General features: G+C 44.5%; 2 protein-coding genes across 33 annotated transcripts in view; one reads left to right on the top strand and one right to left on the bottom strand.

Annotated features, from left to right (window-relative positions):
- Positions 1–23,674, bottom strand: part of LOC147911169 (uncharacterized) — a 159,688-nt gene that overhangs the window by 29,797 nt on the left and 106,217 nt on the right. For 5 of the 20 annotated variants that reach the window (XR_015551471.1, XR_015551467.1, XR_015551472.1 and 2 more), the window contains exons 15-16: positions 10,744–11,461; positions 3,548–3,659 (exon numbers count right to left, since the gene is read on the bottom strand). The exons of 2 other annotated variants lie outside the window; for them this stretch is intronic. The gene's annotated coding sequence lies outside the window, so the exon portion shown is untranslated. 13 more of the 20 variants (XR_015551475.1, XR_015551473.1, XR_015551470.1 and 10 more) reach the window with 7 other exon arrangements.
- The window catches only part of LOC147911170 (uncharacterized), a 90,265-nt gene that overhangs the window by 24,821 nt on the left and 41,770 nt on the right, over positions 1–23,674 (top strand). The gene's annotated exons all lie outside the window — the stretch shown is intronic.

Below are 23,674 nucleotides of genomic sequence, written 5' to 3' on the forward strand. Positions count from 1 at the left end.
TGCTGATGGGAATGCAAAATCTTGCAGTCACTTTGGAAAAAAATTTGTTTATTTTTTATAGAATTTAACATACACTTACCATATAATCTAGCAATTCCACTCCTAGGTTTTCCCCCAAGGGAAATGAAAACACATGTCTACACAAAAAACCTGAACATGAACGTGTATAGTGGCTTTATTCATAATTACTAAAAAAGGGAACAATCTGAAGGGCCTTCAGCTGGTGAATGGAAGGATAAACTGGTACACTTGTACAAGCCAGTACCACACAGCGAAACAAAGGAATGCACTGCTGATAAATGCAACAACGTGGGTGGACCTCAAATAGGTTTTGCGAAGTGATCAGAGTTTCAAAAGGCTTCATATGCTATATGATTCCATTTAAATAACATGGAAAAGGAAAAACTGTAGGGACAGAAAACAGAATATGTTCTGTATCTGGATTGTAGTGGTGGCTACCTGGCCATATGCGTTTGTAAAGACTCACAGACCTGTACATCTGAAACAGGTGAGTTTTACTGTATGTGAATTATACCTCAATAAATCTGGCTTAGAAAATTGAAATACTCTCTGACCAATGGAGTATCTATGAAAATAGTTTTTCTAGTATGTGATTTAGAATTATTTTCTTTATTTTTCTTTCTGCTTTGCAATAAATCACTTTAGACTCAGCCATTTCAATAAATAACAGAAGTTATTAGTTAGGCTTATGGCATTAGGAATATTCTATATGACCATTACTACTACTTCTCTGAGGGTAGGAAGCCCACAAATCATTGCATTTTATGTTTTATTTCGAAAAAGACCTATTTCTATAGGTGATATTTTTAAAAGATAAAGTAATTCATCCACAATGTATTTTTTGAGCAGCTCTTGCGGACAAAATACTTTTCCTGGTGATGTGGGGATAGAAATAGGAATCACACACATGGCATGCTTTCACAGGGACCTTGCAGTCCTGTGGCTGGAACATGAAAGAGATACAGGCTTTCTGGAGAAGGCAGAATTTGGCTTCAAAAGGATAGGAAGATGTCATCTACAAAAATGGCTCTTTGAAAGACAGAGCAGATAGAATGAGCAAAGGTTCAGTGGTGGGAAAGTCGCTGGTGTGTACAGGGAACAGCAAGGAGTTCTGTCTGGATGGAGCACAAAATGTATTAACAGAGCAGTGGTTCCCGCAACCTCTGAGAGGCTCTTGAGTGGCTATGAGTGCTTGGCACTATGTGATGTGGAGGGTGGATTGTCTTGAGGTTTGGCTATCAGGCTAAAGAGTGTGGATTTTGTTCACCAGACAATGGGGAGCTCTTGAAAGTTTCTGAGAAGAGGTGTGTTCTAGGAAAATTCATGTGATATTATATGTGTAGAGTGGGTTACAGCAGAAAAGGCTAGAAAGAAAACTATTTCAGTAGTCCAGGAAAGGACTTCTGTTTCTCGAAATAAAGTAAATTAAGTTATTTTATTTACACCACCCTGTTAATGAAAAGAACTAGAATTGTTGGACAAAACTTAAAAAAAAATTTCTTAAAAGCCTTAAGGAGCTGACAAAAGAATAAATAATTATTATGCCAAAATCTAAGGGAAAAAGAAACCTAGAGAGATAAACAGGGTGCACTGAAGCTGCGTCTGCCTTGGAGTACATTTCACCTTGTCAGACAAGGGAACTCCAGTTCAAGCCCAAGGCTTGGCTTGCCCAGGTGGAGAATCTAAAAGGAGGCATTGAAACCTTGAGCTAAGACCTCAAACAGCTCAGCCCTTACGGCAGGGGTGAACCTGAAGTAAAATCCATCTGCCCTCCACCCTCATGCTGAGCAGAGGGGTGGGGTGGAGACTCTTTCTGCAAAGTTGTAGCCACAAGTCAGCTCTCTGTCAGTTTGCAGCTCAAGTCGATACGGCCTCAAAAGGGCCCCCAAACTCCATCAAATCAAGTGAAGCAGACCCAGATGGGCAATGTTCTGGGTAGGGGGCCAGAAGCAAAAGCAGATTCTCTGGAGGAATATACCTTCATCCTGGACTTCTTAGAATCTCCACAAATGATTTTCAAGTATAATGAGCAGCATATCATAGAAAATAACCAAGCACACAAGGAAAGAAGGCACCATGAGTGAGAACCAGCAAAAAAAAACCCTGAACAATGGGCAAGCTCTTAAAGACTTGAGATAGTGGGATTATCAGGAATAGATTAGAGAACAATTATGCTTTCTATTTTAAAGAAATGAAAGAGAAGCTTGAGAAAGTCTGTAAAAAACAGGAAACTATATTTTAAAAGAATATAGAGGACTTTTAGAGATGAAAAGAATGGTTACCAAAACTGAAAAATAAAACCTGATAATTGGGCTTAATATCGGTTTACACACAGTTGAAAAGAGAATTAGTGAGCTGGAAGATAAATCAGAAGAAGTTATCCTGAATGCAACATGGGGAGACAACAGATGGCCTCAAGGAAGAGAATTTAAGGGTCATGGAAGATCGAGGGAGAGGATGTAGTATGTGGTTAATCCAGACAGAGAGAAAGTTGGGCGAAGACAGTATTGGAAGATGTGAGAGTTTTCCAGAACTGATTAATGCACTGATCCATATATACAAAAAGCCCAACTAACCCCAATCAGGGATGATGAAAAGGAATCCACACCTATATAATGACAACAACAAAATGGTCTTAAAGGCAGCTATAAAAAATGTAGGTTGCCTTCCGAGTTACAGCAGCTTACTTCTCAATGGTAGGAATGAAACCAGAAGTTGATGGAATGACGTATTTGATCTAATGAAGGAAAATAACTGCCAACCCTGGGGTTCTGTATCTTTTGAAAATAGCTTGAAGAACAAGTGTAAAATAAAAACATTTTCCAAAGAAACAGAGAGAATCACTGATAAATCTTTACTAAATAATGTATTTTAAGCAGAAGGAAGGTGTTCCCAGATGGAAGGTCTGAGAAACAAGAGCAAAGCAAGTAAATACGTAGACTAATTGAGGAGAAAATTGACTTTTCAAAAAGCAGTGACTTGTTGTGGGATTAACAAAGATAGAAGTAATATACACAATAACAATGACATATAAATTGGGAAAGGGCTAAAGGTGTCGGAATGTTCTAGAATCTCTTTATTGTTCAGGAAAAAGTGTAAAATTATTGATTAGACTTTGGTAAGTATTCATCATATAATTTCTAGACTAGCCACCAAAAGAATAAAGTATAACTTCCCAACTTTAGGAGGGAAAAATGGGATGAGAAAAAATAATCTGAAAGAAGCAAGAAACGAGATTAAAAGAAGCATGGAACAGATGGGTTGAACAGAAAGCACAGAATAAAATGCTGGATTTAGATATAAATATATAAGTAATGAAATGTAAAAAGATCAGAAACAAACTAAACAGTCCAGGAAAATGTAATGACTGTCTGCACCAAGGGGCCAGCAGAGGCAAGTGACATATTTTACGGCAATTTCAGAGATGGAATTGGTAGGATTTGTCCACCAGTTTGTTGTGGGAGTGGACAGCTGTGATTCTGAGGGTTGGAGCTTGGCCACTCTGGCAACTGCTCCTGCCACTGACCAGAGCGTAGGACACAGGAGGCAGGGAGGCTGCTCTGAGATTTCAGCAAGGCGAAGTTGAGATGCCGCAAGACGCTGAGCAGGGAGAAGGTTGGGGCCTGTAGCTTCCGCACCTGATTGGGAATAATGGTGGAGAGTTAGGACCTTGACTGCATCTTTTGGGGATAAGCATGGGTATCTCGAGAATAGTCAAGAATCTCATCAAGTTCCTTGAGACCAAAAGGTCTTTTGAGTGAGGACAGAGGGACAGGGCAGCTTTTTACAATGGGAGTGAGAACACTGTCACCTGAAACTGTGTTCTTTCTTTCTGTGGGTAACCAATCCGCTCTGTAGCTCAAGGCACATGTTTTGAATTTACTAGTGAAACTTATTCTCTCAGCACTTTCAGTTTGTCAAATGACCGAGATCTGGAATGTGCTTCACTTCCTTGGGTATAGAGTTTGGTGCCCTTCTCTCTTCATCCGATGATTGTAAAAACCTTGGCGAATAGTCAAAGTAACCTGAGAGTTTCCTCTGTTCACCTTTTCCAGACCTCCCTAGGCTCTGCTCCTGCCCAAGGGGTCCACATTCAGCCGTGAGCATTTGGCTTCCCAGCCGTGGCCTTGTCCGAACTGGTGTCCCTGGCATCAACTCAGGTGTTTGAGTGGTCATCTCTGTGATAGCCTCGGCTGTGGTCACTACCAGCGTGACCCCAGTGCAGACCCTGACCCAGTCCTTCATGACTCAAGTGTCCCAAGGTGAAGGCAGGTTTGGTTTTCTGTGTGACCCATCCTACTGTGAAAGCTAGTTAGGAATCCAGCTTCTGTTTGATGTGGGAGGAGAGAAGGGCCAGTGTGAGTGTGTGGTCTAACGGAACAACTTCTTCCAGTCACAGGGGTTCTGCTTCCTGGGAAAACCGTCACACCTGCACACATTCAGCTTCTCAGGCAGCAGCAGCAGCAACCAACCTCTCAGGTGCAGGTTCCACAGATCCAGGGCCAGGCCCAGTCGCCTGCACAGATCAAAGCTGTAGGCAAGTTAACACCAGTGAGCATCTTCCAGAAAACCATAGACACACACTGTCTGTGGGATGATGCCTTGTTTCATCATGTAATTCAAAGTGTATTTTGCACAGATCTACCATGGTCTTTATGTGGGAGTGTGTTTGTGTTGTCTTTAAAACCAACTTTCTGTACAGTGGCACTGTCATGATCCTGTGACTAGCTTGTTCACAGTGCTCTAGAGCCTTGATTCCCATTTCCAAACATATCTTCCCACTTGCTTTCCTGTGCTCCATGCAGCAGTCCAGCTTCAGAGAGAACCAGGAGGCCACTTGGTGTCATTCCCAACCAGAGAAAATGCTTCTGAAAAGCATTCCTCAGCAGCTTTGGAGACCGGGTGTGAAGACTTGGTCTCTTCAGGGATAGTTCATTTGCAGTGTCATTTCTCAAAGTCAGTCATTTGAGTCTTGATGTTCCTGATTTTTGCCAATCTGTACACCACCTGTGCTGTTATATATGTAATAATTCACTTTAAAAGGAAATACTGTATTCCTGCCATAAATGGAAAAGTATTAATACTTGGCATAGAAAGTAACTAGAAACATACGTAATAAAAACAAGACGAGGCTGGAATTTCGGAATTCCAGCTAGTTCTCGGGCCTGCCACAGTAAGTACCTGACCTTGGGCCGGCCCCTTCTCGGTTACAGAGGGGACAAGAGGGCGTGTTGGAGGGCTGTGGAGGACGTGCTGCACTGAGCCGAGGCTTCATCCTTGAAGCACCGGAACACGTGCCAAAGAAATGAAATGCAACCAAATGAAGTATTCAGTTCCTCAGTCACATCAGCTACATTTCAAGGGGTCAGTGGCCGCAGTGGCTGCGGCTACCATATTGGACAGCCCAGATCTAGAACATGTCCATCACTGCAGAAGGTTCTGTTGGACAGCACAAAATTAGAGAACAGTTCCTGGGCCCTGCAAGGGCAAGTTGTCACAGCTGGTCCCCCCCACTAGGGTTGCCTTCCCTTCTCACCTTCCTGCTCTTCCCTCTCTAAGATTCAGGGACTTCAAAGGCCCCTGCACACCCCCTTTGAGCTGCCCAGAGGCCCACCTACCCACTCATGGCCTGGTTCCTTTATTCTCCACCCTTCCCTCCCCTAAATCAATTTCAAAGTCATTTTCATTTTTAGCATATTGAAAGAGATCTGACAGTCACGAACAACTCAGTATAAATTTTCTTTTAAAAATACCTTTATTCTTTAAAATATTTTTTGAACTATCTTCATATCTTTTTGTGTGTGTGTGTGAGGAAGATCAGCCCTGAGCTAACATCCATGCGAATCCTCCTCTTTTTGCTGAGGAAGACTGGCCCTGAGCTAACATCTATTGCCAATCCTCCTCCCTTTTTTTTTTTCCCTTTTTCTTCCCAAAGCCCCAGTAGATAGTTGTATGTCGTAGTTGCACATCCTGCTAGTTGCTGTATGTGGGACACTGCCTCAGCATGGCTGGACAAGCGGTGTGTCAGTGCGCGCCGGGGATTTGAACCCGGGCCGCCAGTAGCAGAGTACATGCACTTAACTGCTAAGACACAGGGCCGGCCCCAATCTTCATATCTTGATGTTTTGACTTCCTTTGAAGACATGGGATTTATTTATTAATTAAATCTTCATTTGGAGACAGTTGGAATAAAAAAATTGAGAACTGATCTCATCATAAATTTTAAAATTTCAAGAGGTATCATGATTTTAAGACATAAAAATTTTGATGGTACTACTGATTTAAATTGACTCGTTCATGGGTGATAAGAACTCAGAAATTTTGCTATGAATTTACTAATCTGTCAGTATCATTGTTTGTAGTCTTCATCAATAATATGCTAATTTTTAACAAAAGAACATTTTTAAAATGTTGGGCAGGCCCTGGAGGATGGTTTGCATACTGCACATTAGCACCTGTTTCCTTCAGTATTCAATGGAGAGTAGAACAGTAACCTTAAAGCAAGATGCATACAAAGTGGAATACAGTTAATATTGATGAGATAATACTTTCTCTGGGTTTTAGGAGCACCTGATCAAAATACAGAAGCAGAAACCACAGCTGCCCCAGCAGGATCCCCACTGCAGACCCTGCCAGGGCCCCTGCAGCCAACAGCACAGGTGCAGCTGCAGCCCCAGCCACCTGCACCACAGCAGCAGAGCCCCCAGCTCACCATAGTCATGGCCCTGAGGCCTGGAGCCCTGTTCATGGGCACCACCGCGGCCAACCTCCAGGTGGCAAGGTTCTTGAGTTCCAGTTGATACATTTGTTTTTCTGAAGTAAGATCTTTTTACATTTCAACTGAACTCTTACTGCTTGCTCAGGAACATGTCAGGTATTATGGCAGACTTACAAGTAAAGTAGAAGACGTGATCTTTCCCCCAAGAACTGAAGTTGTCCTTAGAAAGAATGAAATACAATGCATAGGAAACATTTCAATAATCATACCTCCTGAACTGAAGTGTCACACAGCTTATGGGCTGAGCGATTGGGGGAGGCAGGGAGCAAGCTAGACCATGGATGGAGGGCAGGATTTATGTTGGGGACAATGGAAGGGCAAGACATGGCATGTGGGAGGCATCCTAGTGCTGCTCGGGTAGAGATGCAGGGACAAAGCCCATGTGGTTGGAGTAGAGGCTGAGGCGAAGGAGAAGCACAGGAGGTGTGGGGAAGTGGCTGAGGCCCAAAGACCAGGCTCAGGTATCATCAGTGTTTTGTAGGCATGGAGAGACCTCAGAGATTTCTGGAGAAAGGAATAATAGGATGAAAATTGTGTCTCAGAAGATCAGTTACATTCAACAAGTGTCGATCGAGTGTCCCACGGGCCAGACACTCTCACATCGGGCTAACCAGTGCCCAGCTCGGGGAGCCCCCACCCTGGCACTGGTGACAGCTAACATCAGGGGTCCTGCCCTAGGCTCTACGCCTGTCACCTGAGAGGTGCTCGCGGACCCTGCTGAGGCAAGAGTGGGGGTTTTAACGTTAACCCCATTTTGTCGGTGCAGAAACCAAGGCACACAGCTTAAGTAACCTGCCCAAATCCTACAGCTAGTCATCTATGACTCACGCCAGGATTGGGGGGGCCAGGGTCCTCAGGATTTGCTTTGCTTGCCCTTCACCCTCACTTTGCAAGAGAGGGGATAGAATTGAGTAAAAACAGGGGAAGCAAGTTTGGTTTCACCTGTGTTCACAAAAAATGCAAATTCAAGTGAGGAGAGTGGTAATCCCTGGTGGTGACCAGGGCTCCAGGAAGGCATGGTCCTCATGGGGGGCTTGTCCAATGGAAACCAGCTCCCCTGAGGAGGGGATTCTAGTAATTGAGCTAAAAAATGTGCACACCACTTTACCCAACAATAGTATTTCTGTTATAGCCTAAAGAAATAATAGAATAAGCACAAAGTGATGAATGTACAAACTTCTTTGTTTCAGGAATGTTAGAGGAAACATAAATCTCCAAGACTAAGAATTTTACTAAGTATGTTGGAGAGCATCCACACGGTGGGATAGGAAGCAGCTTTGAAAAGTGATTGTTGTAAAAGGAAGAGAAAGAAATTATACAACAGCTACAATTCACCCCATTTTACATATCTGCACAGTGAACCACACAGATAAGAATGAGATCTAGTGGCTGAAGGCTGGTTTTCACATTCACATGCAGGAGGTTTTAGGTTTATGGATGATTTTTACTTCTTTACGTTTTCTTAGGTAGTCTGAGTTTTTGTACATATAAAAATGGATCTAGGGGCCGCCCCGTGGCGTAGCGGTTAAGTGCGCACGCTCCGCTGCTGGCACCTCAGGTTCGGATCCCAGGCGCACACCAACGCACCGCTTGTCAGGCCACGCTGTGGCGGCGTCTCATATAAAGTGGAGGAAGATGGGCACGGATGTTAGCCCAGGGCCAATCTTCCTCAGCAAAAAGAGGAGGATTGGCATGGATGTTAGCTCAGGGCTGATCTCCCCCACCCCCCACCAAAAAAAAAACATGGATCTATTTCCATTTTCCTTTTTAAAAAGCAACTGAAGAACAAAGTGCTTGGCAGTGGTGTGATGACTAAGTAGCAGGAGGTGGCGTCCACAGGAGGACTTGAGTGGAGGTCGTGGCGGTCATCTCGGGGAGAGGGGCAGGGGCTGAGCTTTAGCCGTGGCTGAAGGAAGAGGACACCTGGCATGACTGGGTTACCCCGAGGTACAGGGGATGGAGGGAGGAGCAGAGATGACAGCCAGCGCAGGATCAGCCTCTGAACATCAGTGTGGCGGATTAGCTGCGTGTCCTGCCAAACCCAGTTCCTGCATTTGGTGGTGACGGGTTAAGAAACGTGGGTCACCTACAGCGAGAGGTTTTCCTTTAGTTGACTGCCACTTTCCACCTTTGTGAATCTTTGTAAATTTCTCACCGCCTGACCTCTTGTGGGGACATATTTGCAAAGACACACAGTCTCCCGAATTTCTCTGGACTCTCCCATCGTTTCCACTGTTTAGACCCGGGTTCCCACTTTGCAGCTGTAGGCACAAGGGCAGACACAGGCTCAGGCGCCCCAGCCAGCTCAGGTGGCCTTGGTGAAGCCTCCAGTGGTGTCTGTGCCCACAGCCATGGTCTCCTCGCTGAGCATCATGACCCCACCCACGGACGTTGCCGGGATCAGTGTGGCCATCGGGCATCCACAGAAAGCCACAGGTGCCAGATGCGTGCAGCCCTCACCCGCCACTGCTGCTCTGCTTAAAGCCTTGAGCAGCACTAAGGAGCCTTTTCTAGCAGTAGTGGCCGCCAGCCCTGCTGGCTTCTTTCATATACACCCATTTCTAGTGTGTCATGGTGTGTTTTAGCAGAAAGTATCTCTCAGAGCTTCCTGAGTACAAGTTTTGGCTGTCGATTTAACCATTAACGTTCTGAACTTCCCATCCCTTTATCCGAATGTCATTGTGAACGCAGAACATTTTAAGTGTATGTAAGGGATGGCTGTATGTGTCTCGGCATAGTTTCAGTGTATAGTTTTCTGTACAGAATTCAGGCAGTCTGAACTTAACGTGAGCCCCGAGACCCTCGTCCCTGCTTAGTGCTTGTGATTAACTGACTTGGTCAGTGTTTGCAGGACAGACCGTTGTGGCCCAGGCCCCGTGCACATCCAGCAGCTGCTGAGCTCAAGCAGCCAGCTGTGCAGCAGCAGAAAGCCCTCCAGCCTCAGGCTACTCCAGGCCCAGCAGCCATTCAGCAGAAGGTACTGGGTTCCTGCGCAGGATTCTCACGTCCTCCAGTCTTTGTGCCAAGTCAGGCCCTGCTACCAGGCATAGGAGCACAGAGGACGAGAGGGTCCTGAATGGGCCCTGCCTCACTGCCTGGGGCCCACACACAGGAGACCCTGGTGTCGTGTGCTTGGGATGCACAGAGGGCGACCTTGGGCTTGGAGCTGCTCCCAGGCCCTGGAGAGAGAGGGTGGTTGCAAGATGGGGCGCCCCGTGCACCGAGGGCCTGTGGGGAACTGTGAAGGATGCAGGCTGTGAGGTTGCATGGCTGGGAAAGCAGCCAGAAGGATTCAAGGAAGCAGGGGTGCCTCATGGTGTATGATCCGCCTGGGCTCCTGGTGTATGGAAAGAATGGAGCCAGGCCAGGGCCACCGCCAAGTTTGTATTCAGGCTAGGAGCCAGGTGGTCACCATGTTCTTGCCTGAGTGTCACTCAAGGAGCCAGGTGGGGACCGTGTCCTTGCATGTGTGTACTCAGAGGGTAGAGGGAGGGAGAGTGACGGGAGAGGGGTTGATGTGAAGGAGGACTGTCAGCATCTCGCTGACTCAGAGAGAAGTTTGGGAGGTGGCTCTGAGCTGATTCAGGTCCCAAAGCCGTGTCCTTCCCAGTAGGCCGGTATTGGGGTGTGCACTGAGGAACAGGAGCAGAGTGTGAGGCGCTCTATCTTCCAGGGCTTCCGCTTTACCCACTTACTGGGAGCATAGAGCCCGACACACAGATGATGATGTTTGGGACTTGCACTGCGGGTTGCATCTGTGCTGTTTTCTGAACCAGAGCTAGAATACGTGATCTGATGGTGGGGCAGCCGTGGCTGCGGTGTGAACCGGCATCACTGCTCTCTCCCTGTGTGCTGAGAGCTCTGCGGGCATCTGGTGCTGATTCTCAGGACAGAGCTCATGTTCCCTTGAGGAAACTGAGGTTCAGGGAAATGAGGTGACTCACCCAAGTCACAGAGCTGATGGTCGGGCTCCAGGGTCCCGTGCTTGTCAGGCATCAGATAGGCAGCTCTTCCCTGAGTGTCACTGCCCCTCTCACAGGAAGGAGCCCAGCCAGAGGTCTGGTGGGGGCTGAGATAGTTCCAATCCTGACACCGTCATGGTTCGTGGGGACAGCAGAACAGAAAGCTGGTAGGAGAGCTTTCCTCAGAGGCCTTGGGTGAGATGGTGGGCTCCAAGAGGGCAGGATGCTGGGAAGGGACAGTGTTGATGAGGGAGAAGGTCGGAGCACGCCAGGACGCAGGCGTTTGGGACGTCGGTGGAAAAGGGCAGGACTGGCCTTCTGGAAAGAGCGGTCCTGGCTGCACCAGCCCATCATGCCAGACACGCTCCTCAGACCTCCTCCTCCTTCTTACCAGGTAGAGCGGGGCCTGGAGGAAGGGTATGTCTCCTCTGAGTAAAGACGGCCCTCACACCCACCTCTGGGAGGTGCCTTCTCCCTGGGGTGGACAGTTTCAGGAAGGAAACACCACTCAGAGTCACCCCCCGCCCCAGGCCTTTCCAGCAGTCCCCTGGGCTCGGCTGGGCAGGAGTGGGAGCGAGGCGCAGGGCCTCTAGCCGGGCTGGCCATGGCTGGGCACTGGGTGATGCGGGGCACTGGTGACAGAAGGACGAAGACACCAGCAGGGTGGCCAGGGTTGTGTTCACATAGGCTTAGTTCACAGCTGAAAGATAGAAAGAGAAGGGCTTTAGCTAAAGTGCTGGTCTGCATGTTAGTATAATTTGAAAGAAAACTGCTGAGATGTTAAAAAATGTTTATATGTAGCCGTGGCTTTGTAAGCCAAACATATAGACCACATATATGCACAGCCTTCTGAGTAGTATTTAAATTCTCCTGGCAGAGAAAACCAGAAATTGGATTAAATATGCAACAATTGTGCTTACAGGTTTGTTACCCCCTGTGCTAAATATTTTTGGTATATGCCAAATTCTTCAAATTAGACTCGAGAAATTATATGTGTATGTTTTCTACATTGTGGTCAAGTTCACTGACTTACATGACGAGCAGACGTTGCACCAAGTGCTACAGAGGATGTGACGTTGAACCCCAGACCAAGCCATAAGGGAACTTCCCAGGAGAGGAGGCAGGTGACACGTGGGCTGGGCAAGCCGGGAGGAGCAGCTGCAGGAACAGGGCAGAGGGCAGGCAGTGCCAGGAGCATGGGAGAGTCACACTGCGGGGATGTCTGGGGGCAGTAGGAGCCGACAGAGGAGGCCCTGAGGGCTCCGAGAAGGGGCTGCAGAGCCGCGCCTGGCTCTAACCCGGGAGGTCTCTCTCTCCTCAGATCACCGCACAGCAGACCGCTGCTCAGGGCCAACCAGGGAAGGTCACCTATGCCACCCAGCCAGCCCTTAAAACCCAGTTTCTTACCAGTCCCAGAAACTGGCAGGGACTCAGCAGATTCAGACCCAGAGGCAGGTGAGAAGGAGGGAGCGCCAGGGTTGGAGTGCAAATCACAGGCGCCCTGGAGAGTGAGCCCTGGAAGGCGCAGGGTTCAGAGAATAGAAGCAGGTGGATGCCCGCAGAGCCGGTGCCCTGTGGAGAGAGCGTCGTGGCCCCTCCGCTGCTCCTCCGAGGTGGGGATCCCCTCACGGTCCTTGCTGGCTTTTCCGCCTGTGGGATTGATCGGTGCAGTGTGGCTCAGGGGCCTTGCTGAAGTCACCACGCAGTGGCGTCCTTTATGTTTGTGAGGCTCCTCCAGGAGCTGGCTGTCGGCCTTCCACTTCAGGAACAACATCCTCCGTCACTCTGATGCTGACGGCCACGTGGGCTGCTCTTGGTTTTGCTCCCGGCTATGGCGGCCCAGCGCTGCAGCAAGCAGCTAGCACATCTGGGTCAGGTGTGTCAGTGCCGCGTGTGGCCGCCTGGGCTGAACCTTGGTGCTGGTTTGAATCCCTTCACAGTGGGGGCACCCTCCCGGAACGCCGCCCAGAATTGAAGAACAGCTCTCTTGAGAACTTGTGAAATGCTAAGATATTTTATTCCATCTTCAATTTAATTCTCTCAGATAAACTTGGAGCAGTTTTTAGTAAAAGAAGAAATTTGACTGTCTGAAATATGAGACCAAAAATAAGCTTCAAATGACATGTGATTGCAGATAAGGAAGGCAGTCATTGTTCAGCATGAAGGTGAAATAACCGATTCTCTCAGGGTTCCAGGTCAGTGCACTTTGAGAATTGCTCTTTAGTGTCATCTGGCCACCGTGGTGTTTTTTCTTTTTTCTTTTTTTTTACATTAAGAACTGATAAGTAGGGGCGGCCTACTTCGCAAGTTGGGATCCTGCACGCAGACCCACACCACTTGTCAGCCATGCTGTGGTGGCATCCCACATACAAAGTGGAGGAAGATTGGCACAGATGTTAGCTCAGGGCTAATCTTCCTAAGCAAAAAAAGAGGAAGATCGGCAACAGATGTTAGCTCAGGGCCAATCTTCCTCTGCAAAATAAATAAATAAATAAAATAATCTGGAAAAAAAAACCCCGATAAGTAAAGAAAGGGAGAAAAACCTTTGTGCACACATTCTTTTGAATTCTATGTTTGACTTTTTTTGTTTTGTCAAAGGCTGCGAAATTCCCTCAAGTCATCCAACAGCAAACACCTGTGGCCAGCATCCAGCAGGTTGCCTCTGCTTCACGACAGGGAGGACTTGGAGATGTGCAGCCATCTAGGAAGTTCCCACTTGGACCTTTCAGTAAACGTCAAATTTCCCAGGTTAAGAGAGTTCTTGGTTTTCATCCTGAGGAAGTAGAATTTTAATTATTAGAGAATCTCTTTTTTTTTCCCACTGAGGAAGATGTGCCCTAAGCTAACATCCACTGCCAATCTTCCTCTTTTTTGGTATGTGAGCCGCCACCACAGCATGACCGCTGACAGATGAGTGGTGTAGGTGCACACCCAGGAACCAAACCCAGGCCACCGAAGCGGAGCACACCAAACTTAACCACTAGGCCACTGGGGCTGGCCCTAGAGGATCTCTTTTGATTTTCATAATACAGAAAACAATTAACTTTGAGGAAAACCTTTGATATCCTTAGACTAGCAGGGAAAAAACTGGACAAACGTGTTCAAACTCAGTGCCAAATGTACTGAAGGAGCTCATTTCTAGCTTAACCTTAGGTACGTCCTAGAAGCTGAAGCTGCCACATCATAGTTTTAGGGAAATGCATAAAGAAAACAGAATCCACTTGTAGTGACCTTGAGTCCTAGAGGTATAAGTCCTCCTAGGGACAGTGATGACTTACCTTCCTAACAGAGGAAACGTCAGGCTCTTACTATTTTATTTACTGCTACAAAATGTGACCATATAAAAACAGTGCTTTAAAAACATTTTATTTTGTTCAAAATCACACTGGCATATAGATTTCAAAAAACCAAATAGTATTAAAAGCTGAACACTGCCACTACCACCAGTCCCCAGTCATCAACCCTCGCCTTTTCCGCAGAGGCATCCAACAATGGTTTAAAGCAACAATGGTTTAGTTTTCTTTTGTTTCGTTAGAAACCAGGGGTCATATTTTGATATGTCAGGTAGTTTTCACATTTCACAAAAGCATTCCGGCTAATTAACTTTCTAAAACCCCTCTGCCCACCCCCAAGAATGATTAATTTGTCATGTCACTTGATCTGTGTTTTCTAGGTAATGTGTTTTTTCTAACTGTTTCAGTTCAGGCTTCTCTACAGACTGTGCCCCTCACCCAGGCAACAACAGCCAGGCAGCTAGTCCAGATGATCCCCACAGGGGCCCCGTGGCCCTGTGCAGCCACGGGTGGTCCAGGAGAAACTCACGCAGCAGCAAGTTGTGATGACAACCGTGGCCCAGCTGCAGACCCCTGGTGTTCCCGACCAGCACAGGTGCCAGCCAGCTCTGATAGCCCAAACCAGCAGCCCAAATTACAAATAAGAGTCCCTGCTGTCAGGTTAACAATGCCCACCCAACCTCCATGCCCCTAGTCAGGAAAATGGGGTGGCCTCAGTGCAGGCCATCCATGCATTCCACCATCTAGCCAAAATCTGGTAGATTTTACTTATTGTTGAAACTTGGGACTATGTCATGTGAGATGTTCAGCACCTGTAAAGCTATAATTGTAACAAAGTAGTGTAATCATTTTATTACAATGCATCCTATACTGTGGGAGCATCATTTTATTACAATATGTCCTATACTGCAGGAAAATCATTTTATTACAATGCATCCTGGAAAAGGAGGTCACATTCCAGCAGCCAGCCTGATGATAAAATAATTCAGAAGGGGATAAGTACCATGAAGAAACAGGGGCAAGATTATGACAACCATCTGGATTTTATCCTAAGTAGATGGGAAAGGTTGAAGCCTGAAAGACAACTTGACTTATAATTTTGAAAGGTCGCCCTGTCTGCAGTGGAGATGTTACCACCCAACGTGGGGCCTTCTGCTCGCCAAAAGACACGCCAATAGTCAAGAGGCAAAGTGGTAGGAGAAAAAGGACTTTTTATTACAGCTTCCTAGCAAGAGGGAAGATGGCCGACTCATGTCCAAAAGAACCATCTTAAGGGGGCACAAAAATCTTACAGCAGTTATATAGGCCATTGGGTTATTGGGGAGGGGATTAGGAATGTTGACCTTCTGGTCTTATAGACTGGGAGTGCCACACCAGATCTTTCAGTTTTCACTGATGATGGCTATCAGCATAGATTTTCTGTTCAGGGGTCATCACATTCCTAAGGAACTCAACAAAAACAAAGTTATCACCTTATCAAGTTATCATCTTATCGCAGCTGGGAGGTACATGCACGAGCAGGTGTCATAAAATCTACAGAGCAGTTAGATCTCCTGGAGGGTGCATATCCAGCTGGGTTAGTTTGTCAGAGGTCATTCAAAGTTACAATAGAGTTTTTCTTTTCTACAATATGGCTTCCCTTATGTCAACCTTGTCTTGAGCTGGTTTCAGAGACTTGATGAAACGGAGCAAGAGTGAAACCAGAGACACACTAGAACATTTCCCTGGTCACAGGCAGGAGGAAGAACTATCCCTGTGGATCTTCAGATCCCCGCTTACAGCCTATTGGGCATCTTCTGACTCCTTCTCCCCAGTTTAAAATAGGCACTCAACTCCCACCACATTTTCTCAGCAGCCCTACCTTATTTTCTTCTCATTGGGCATTTATTTATTAATACATGATAAATAAATGGCAAGCAATAGGATATATTGGGTTATATGAGGAAGCCATTTGGTGTAAAACTAATTTGGCCTGACCTTGTTTTTCCAAAAGGGCCTGCCGCAGCCACTGAGCATGCATTGTATATCTGCTTTAAGTATTTACTATGTCCCAAAGACAAGCACAAGGCCCTTTAAGATAAGAAAAGATGTAACTTCCCGTTGGCATTTCCTTAAGGATAAGCATCTCTCCCTAGGCTATGGATTGATTGGTGACCTGCTGTGACCACCAAGCTCGAGACGACAGACCTGCTACTTGCTGTGGTCATCAATCGCTGTGTGAATTGCTGTGCAGGCTAGGCAATCTCTTGACTGTTGTAAAAGGGACATTCCAATCATATGTGATACATGCTCTTTGATGGTGTATAACCCCTCTGTACACCCCACTCCTTTGGTGCCCCTCCTTACTTGGAGAAGGAAGTCCCTGGGCTAGTCCTCAGATATGGCTCATAATAAACTCACCCCAATTTTGACCCTTTTGATTTGACCGTTCCCCACGAGATTCCAGGTTCTACCACTGCAGGAACTAGAAGTGCTTGGTCAGTGTAACAGGTAGTAAGCATCCCGTGGATGGGTGGGTGGGCAGACTGGCAGGTGCATAGTCTGTGGCAAGCAGAGATGCATCAATGAAGGCATGAAGGCCGGTGGAGGCCAGAGAAGGAAGCTGGAGGAGTGCGCAGGCGCCACCTCTGCCCCACCCACTCCCTCTGGGTCCTCCGCTCTCACCCCGCCCACCCACCCACCTGCTTCGATCGGCCTGCATTCCGCCTGCGGGCCCGCAGGTGCCCGTGCCTGAGCTGTGTTCCTGCCTGCTGGTGCGCCTGCGCACTGGGGCCAGCCAGACCGCTTTTGTCTAGTCCGGCGGATCCAGCAGTCCCGTGGCCTGCTGCTGCGCTCCTCCTGCCAGAGTCGTGCGCCACCTGCCCGGCAGCCTCGGTAGGGACGGCCGCGTGTCCACGCCGGGGCGTGATGGGTGGTGCGGCCCTCCCCTCGGCCTCCACTGCTGGCCCGCCTCCCCTGTCACCTGGGCCCGGTGACCCCCGCTTAGGTGAGGCCCCCTCCCACAGTGGAGTCCCCTGCCCCGTTCCGGGAGGCCGCTGTCAACGGTGCTGACGCCGCCGCGCCCGTCTCCGGTGGGCCGTCGCGTCGGGGTGACCCTGCTTTGCACCCCGAGAAGGGTGGGTCCGTCCACGGAAGCAGTCTCTCCGTGGGCTGAGCCCTGCGCGCGCACCGTTGGGAGAGACCTCCCCGCAGGGGGCGTTCAGACACCGGATGGTGAACTAGGACACCACCTTCGCGCCGAAGACCGTTAAGCCATCTGGCCAAGGGCTGAGTAAATATCCTTCCGCACAGAAAACTGACCTGCTGCAGTCAGCTGGCGTAAGAACGCTGAAAGTTCGAGCGTTTGACATTTTGAATCTCAAGATCCTTTGGAAAACTGATTTGCCAAAGTAATTTTTTTTTGTACCTTGGAATGAGGTATATTTTAAAGTTAGTTTTTAAATACAACAAAATACAACCTTATAACAAGAATTCGAACAATGTAGAAAAATAAGAATTCCTTTCTGTCCTTTTTTCTCCTTAGTCCTATTTACCTCTCTTCCCCCTTTTTCTTCACTTAGCAATATGTCTCCAACATCTATTCAAGTCCAGAGATAATTTCGTTTGGTCGCTGCATAATGGTCCCTAATTAGGATGTACCATGCTGAGTCAATCGTCCCCCATTGATGGGTTTTCCCACCACGAGTCGTACTGAGATAAGCGTTCTGATACATAGGTTCTGGTACTTGATTTCTATGGGCTAGATTCCCAATAGTGGGAACTAAATTGAGATAATGGGTCAAAGGATATACATATTTAAAATCTTAATTTTAATAGATGTTGACAGAGTGTTTCACAGACTATTATAGCAATTTACATTCTATAAATGCAGGCGAGGATCCTTGACTTCCTATCTGAAGTTAATGCCAGCTGAATGGGTGAAAAGACATCTTGCCCCATTGCTTTATGTTGCTTTTCCTTGGTTGGCTGTCGCCAGTTGGGACAGCCTCTTCAGTAAATGCCTCTTATATTCTTCTCCATCTCCTTGGTGAATTGTTTTTTCACTAATTTCTAGGAGCTGTTTGTATATTAAGGATATTTACCCTTTGCAGCCATAAATAAAATGTTGCAGGTATTTCCCCCCTGATTATTTTTGTCTTTTTGTTAGAACATCTTTATGTAGTTATTTTTTACTTTATGGCATCTGGGTTTCCTGCCATGTTTATTAAGAAAGTTTTCACCATCTCAGGATTGTAGAAATATTCTCCTAAATTTGATTCTAATAAACTTCCTCTCTCCCTCCCCTTATTCTCTTTCTTTCTTTCTTTTGAGGAAGATAACATTTAACTCTTTATTCCGTCTGACATGGTGTGGGGTAGGGAACTAGCTTTTTTTTTTTTTTCCTAGGTGCCACTACCATTTTTTAGCTAAAGCATTCTTTTTTCATTCAAAGTAAACACCACTGTCTATATATTTTGGTCAGGACTCTGTATTCTTTTCCTTTCCTCTTTTTTTTTTTTTTGGTCTATTTCTGTGCCAGGACAACACTGATTTTTGAGTACAGAAGCTCTAGAATAAGTATGAATATTTTGTAAGTCAAGAACCCCCTTGGTATTCTTTATTCTTCTTTTCAAAATACTGTTGCCTCTTTTCAGACATGGGCTTTTTCATATAAGCTTTAAAGTCATGTTTTCTATTTCTAAAGCAAAACAAAAGCCAAACTCATTGGAATTCTCCTCAGAATTGCATTCCATGTATATTTACTTTTTTGGAAGTGTGGCATTTTATGATATTAAATCTTCTTATTCAAGAACATAGTATCTTATTTCATTTATTCGTGTCATTTTATATCCTAAAATAAGATTGTATGGTTTTTTTCAGATTGTGCTCCACTTTTCTTGTTAAGTGTATATTCATTGGTATTTTATAGTTTTTGTGGCTGTTAATGAAATGGGATATTTTTTCCATTTCTGTTTCAATTGTCTATTGCTGACATAGAAACAAAGCTATTGATTTTTGTATGTTTATTTTGATTCCAGGCACTTTACCAAATTCTGTTATTCTTATAATATTTGGTCTCTTAGGTTTTCTAGGCATACAGTCATATGATTTGCAAACAAAGATAATTTCATTCCCCTCATTATTTAGTTCATTTTTCTTTGTTTTTTTAATTGCTAAAACCTCTGTTGAAGTGGTGAAGTGGTGATATTTGACTCTCTTGTGTTTCTAATTTATTGGAATTAGCTTCTGTACGTCAACGTTAACATATTTGCTGTTGAGTTTTGGGCCCTAGTTTTTAAAAACATCACATTTAAGTAGTTTCCTTTGATAGGTGTTGTATTTTGAATTTTTATTAGGAATGGCTGCTAATTTTATAAACTATTATTTTGTCATCTCGTACTTTTGGGCTTTAAAATTGATGATAAAGTTAGTGAGTTTCCTGATAGTCCACTCTCTTACATTTTTGGCCTACCTCCCCTTTGAGGACAGTCTATTATCTCTGTTAGTATATGCTGGGCTCTATTTACTAATTTCTTAAATAATTTTAATATCCATACATATGCAAAATTTTTGTAAGTTTATCACTATGAACTTTTGTAAAGAACTCTTTGTATGGACATATGCTCTCTTTTTTCCTTGGTGAATACCTAGGAGTGAAATGGCAGGATCATGTGCTCAGTGTGTCTTTAACTTCTAAAGAAACTACCAAGCTGTTTCTCAAAGTGGGTGCACCATTTTACATTCCCACCAGCAGTGTTTGAGGGTTCCAGTTTCTCCACATTCTCACCAACACTTTGTATGATCAGTCTTTGCAATTTTAGCATTCTAAGGTGTGTAGTAATATCCGGTTGTGGTTTTGTCTTGCTTTTTCCTGATGACTAATAATGTTGAGCATCTTTTCATGTGCTTATTTCTCATCCATGCATTTTTCTTCAATGAAGTGCCTGCTCAAATATTTTGCCCACTTAAAATTTTTTCTTCAAATTGAATTTGAGAATTCTTCTTGTTGGAAGTTCTATATCAGATAATGGGATTTGACAATATTCTCTCCTAGTCTGTGGCTTATATTTTCATTAGCTTAATAATGTCTTTTCAAGAGCATAAGTCTTAATTTTGATGAAGTCCAATTTATCAGTTTTCTCTTACGAATCTATTGTTGTATCCAAGCTGTCTTTGCCTACCCAAAGTCATAAGGATCACAAAGATTTTCTTCTATGCATTCTTCTAGGGAGTTTTTAGTTTTAAGTTTTATATTTACATATCTGATCCATTGAAAATTTTTGTGTATGTCTATTGTACAACGAATGAATTAAAGTTCATCTTTTTGCATGTGGATACCCAGTTGTTTCAGCATCATTGTCTTTGAACCTTTGTTAAAAATTGATTAACCATATATGTGTGAATCTATTTCTAGTCTCTCTATTCTGTACCATTGATCTATTTCCACACCGTCTTGATTGCTGGCTTTATAATAAGTGTTAAAGTCGAGCCATCTACATTTTCCAGTGTCTTTTCCAAAATTTTGGCTCTTCTAGGTCCTTTGCATTTCCTTATGAATTTTAGAACGAGCTTCTCACTTTCTATAAACAGCCTACTGGGATTTTGATTGAGATTGCTTTAAATTTTTAGATCAGTTTTGAGAGAACTGACATATTAACAATATTGAGTCTTCTGATCCATGAACACTTATTTACATCTTTAAAAATTTCTCTTAGCAATGTTCTGTCACTTTAGTGTATAGGTCTTACACATCTGTTATAGATTTATTGCTGATTATTTAATATTTTTTGATGCTATCATAATTTTTAAATTTTTAATTTCTGATTGTTGTCAGCTTGTAGAAATATAACTTTTGTATATTGAGCTTATATCTTGCTAAACTCACTTATTAGTTCTAGGAGTCTTTTTGTGGATTCCATGGGATTTTCTGTATAGATGATTATTTTGCCTGGGAACGAAGGATTTTAATTCTTCCTTTACAATCTGTATGCCTTTTATTTATTTTTCTTGACTGATTGCACTGGCTAGAATCTCCATTACATTGTTGAATAGAAGTACTGAGAGTGGACATCTTTGCCTTCTTTCTGATTTTAGAGGAAAAGTGTTCAGTCTTTTACCATCCAGTATGAGTTAGCTTCAAGTTACCTGTAGGATGCCCTTTATCAGGTTAAGGAAGTTTTCTTCTAGTCCTAGTTTTCTGTGTAGAACCAGATTTTCATCTTAGATCTGGTAAGAAAAGTCTGTAGCTTTCACTGGATTCTCAGAAGCATCAACAGGGTTAAGAACCACAGGTCTAATCACTGTTGTGAGGGTTTTTCCATGATCTCACGTGTGTTCATGTGTGCTGGTAACAGCTGGGGCAGGAGGGGCGAGTCCTGCAGTAGAAATGGTTTAGAAGGTGTAACAGGGGTGAACACAAAGGGACTCTTGATCTATCACTGTGGTTCTCAACCCCAGCTGGTTCACATTTGAGTCTTTCTATTAAATCTTTAAAAATTACAAAATTTTTTTATCTTGAATTTTTCCATTTGAAATCTAACATAAACATTTTATTTCTTCAACACTCTTTATAGTAATTTCAGTGACTACATACTATGTCATCCCATGACTGACCTGCTGTTCTCTTCTATTTGGTGTTTCGTTTACATCCATTTTTTATATGACATGCTGTCATAAACATCTCTGAGCATCAAGCCTTTGGAAAGGCGGCTGCCATAGTTGGTGGGGTTATTGCAACTTTTAAATGTTTCCCCTGAAATTATATGATGTATTATGATGGAAAAAAATGATATCTGAGCTGTCTTATAAAATATATTTTTCTATAATACATATACTTTATTCAAAACTATTTGGCAGTAGGAAGTCTCCTGTGTCCTGGGCTTTAGTCCCAAGTTATGATAGTGCTGGACCTGGAGGTCGGCCCACCAGGAACTTCAAGCCCACTCTGCACCGCATGTCTGGCCTGTCTCTGGAATGACTACTTCAGAAACTGTCTGTCTACTTCCATTCACTATTTTCCACCAGAGAGCTAGTCACTAAGCAGTAATCACTGAGTCCCTCTAGCACTTAATTCCCGTAGGGTAGGTGCTAAACAGAGTGTTCAGTCTTCACACAGGCTCAAATCCAAAGACCTGGTGCTCCAGCGCTGAGTTTGGTCAACAATATCCAAATCCAGATTCAGGGCAAGGCTGAGTCTGTGTAGGACCTATCCAAGTGCTTGGCTCAGTGTCCGGCACGTGGCCTTGGAGCTGGAGAGCCTGGGGCTGAAGAAGGCTACTGCCTCTTGCTTGATTACAGAGTTAATGTACTTGATTTTTAAAAAAAAAATTGTGGTAAAATATACAGAACATAAAATTTACCATTTTGCTTATTTGATTTTCTAAAAGTATACATTTTTTCCAGAGTACTGATAAATATTAAGGTTTAGTTTTTATTATTTATGATGATATAGGTTTGTTTCTAATTAGCCTTCTAAATGTATTTATCCAGGTGAACCAGTTTGTTTTCTTGTATTTCCCCTTGTGAGCTTTTAGGATGTGAAATGCTGTTTCACTTTGAGTTAATTTAATATAAGGGTATGTTCCATTCAAATATCCTGGACCAGAAGCAGATAATTCTTCTTGAAAGACTCTCATTTGCTTAGCTCTAAGTTCATTATCATGGATATGCAGGTTAACTTGTCCTTCTGTTCTGCTTTATCAGATCAAAATGTGTTTTTAAGAGATTATACATTTTCAGTGTGTGTGTGTGTGTGATTCTCATTCCCTCCTCCCCCGCTTATGTCCTCCCAAGTCGCCTGCAGTGCCAGCATCCCCTCCCTGCTGGGCTCATGCCTGTAACTGTCCAATGCAGACGCCTGTCGTGCCTAAACTTGTTACCTGCCAGCAATTAAATATGCTTTGTTGAAGTGAAGAGTCAAACCAGACTTAAAACAAAGCTTTTCAGTGCTGAGGTCCTAGTTTTATTCATTCCAGCCCGCTTGTGAGTCACTAACAGTGGCAAATAACCATGTGTTCAACTGTGTTCATCCGAAATCACACGGGGGCCACTCAGTCATGTCCCCTCTCAGTGAGGTCTCACCATCAGAGTGTGAAATACAAATATTGATCAACTTTGAAAAAGCTTACAAGTGATTCTGCTTTTTCCCTCCCTTCCTTTCAGTATCTCCTTTCAGGTAAAGGTTGTGACAGGAAAGGATGGGCAGACTGGTACTCCTTTTGTTATAGCAACCCAGCTTCCTCCTGGTTTCTGCCTCTTTTTCACCCCAGCAGCAACCATTTCAGGTACTTTTCAGTGGTTCTAAAATGTAGCTTTGTCCCTGATTTTCCACACTTGGATTTGGGGATTTGGTGTTCTCTGGCAGAATCAGATATTTTCCAAGAGTCTGTCCTTTGTAATTAAAAGATACATATTGAGATGACTTTATGAAGAATCAAAGTTTTAATGCATGAATTATGTTATTTTTTCCTGCTGTTGATGAAATGAAGAAGTTTTTGTCTCTGGTTCATTGGCTTACATCTATTAACTATTCAGCTTGAATGTTTTTCATTATTATTTGCTTTTCTGATACATCTGCTTTTTTATGCTTTTTGTATGATTGTGGCCTCTTTGTGATAGATTTTTCTCCGCTCTCTTCCCCC

Source organism: Ceratotherium simum, unplaced genomic scaffold (genome assembly GCF_057802395.1).
Source record: "Ceratotherium simum simum isolate JZ-2026a unplaced genomic scaffold, ASM5780239v1 HiC_scaffold_50, whole genome shotgun sequence".
Classification (NCBI taxonomy): Eukaryota; Metazoa; Chordata; class Mammalia; order Perissodactyla; family Rhinocerotidae; genus Ceratotherium; species Ceratotherium simum.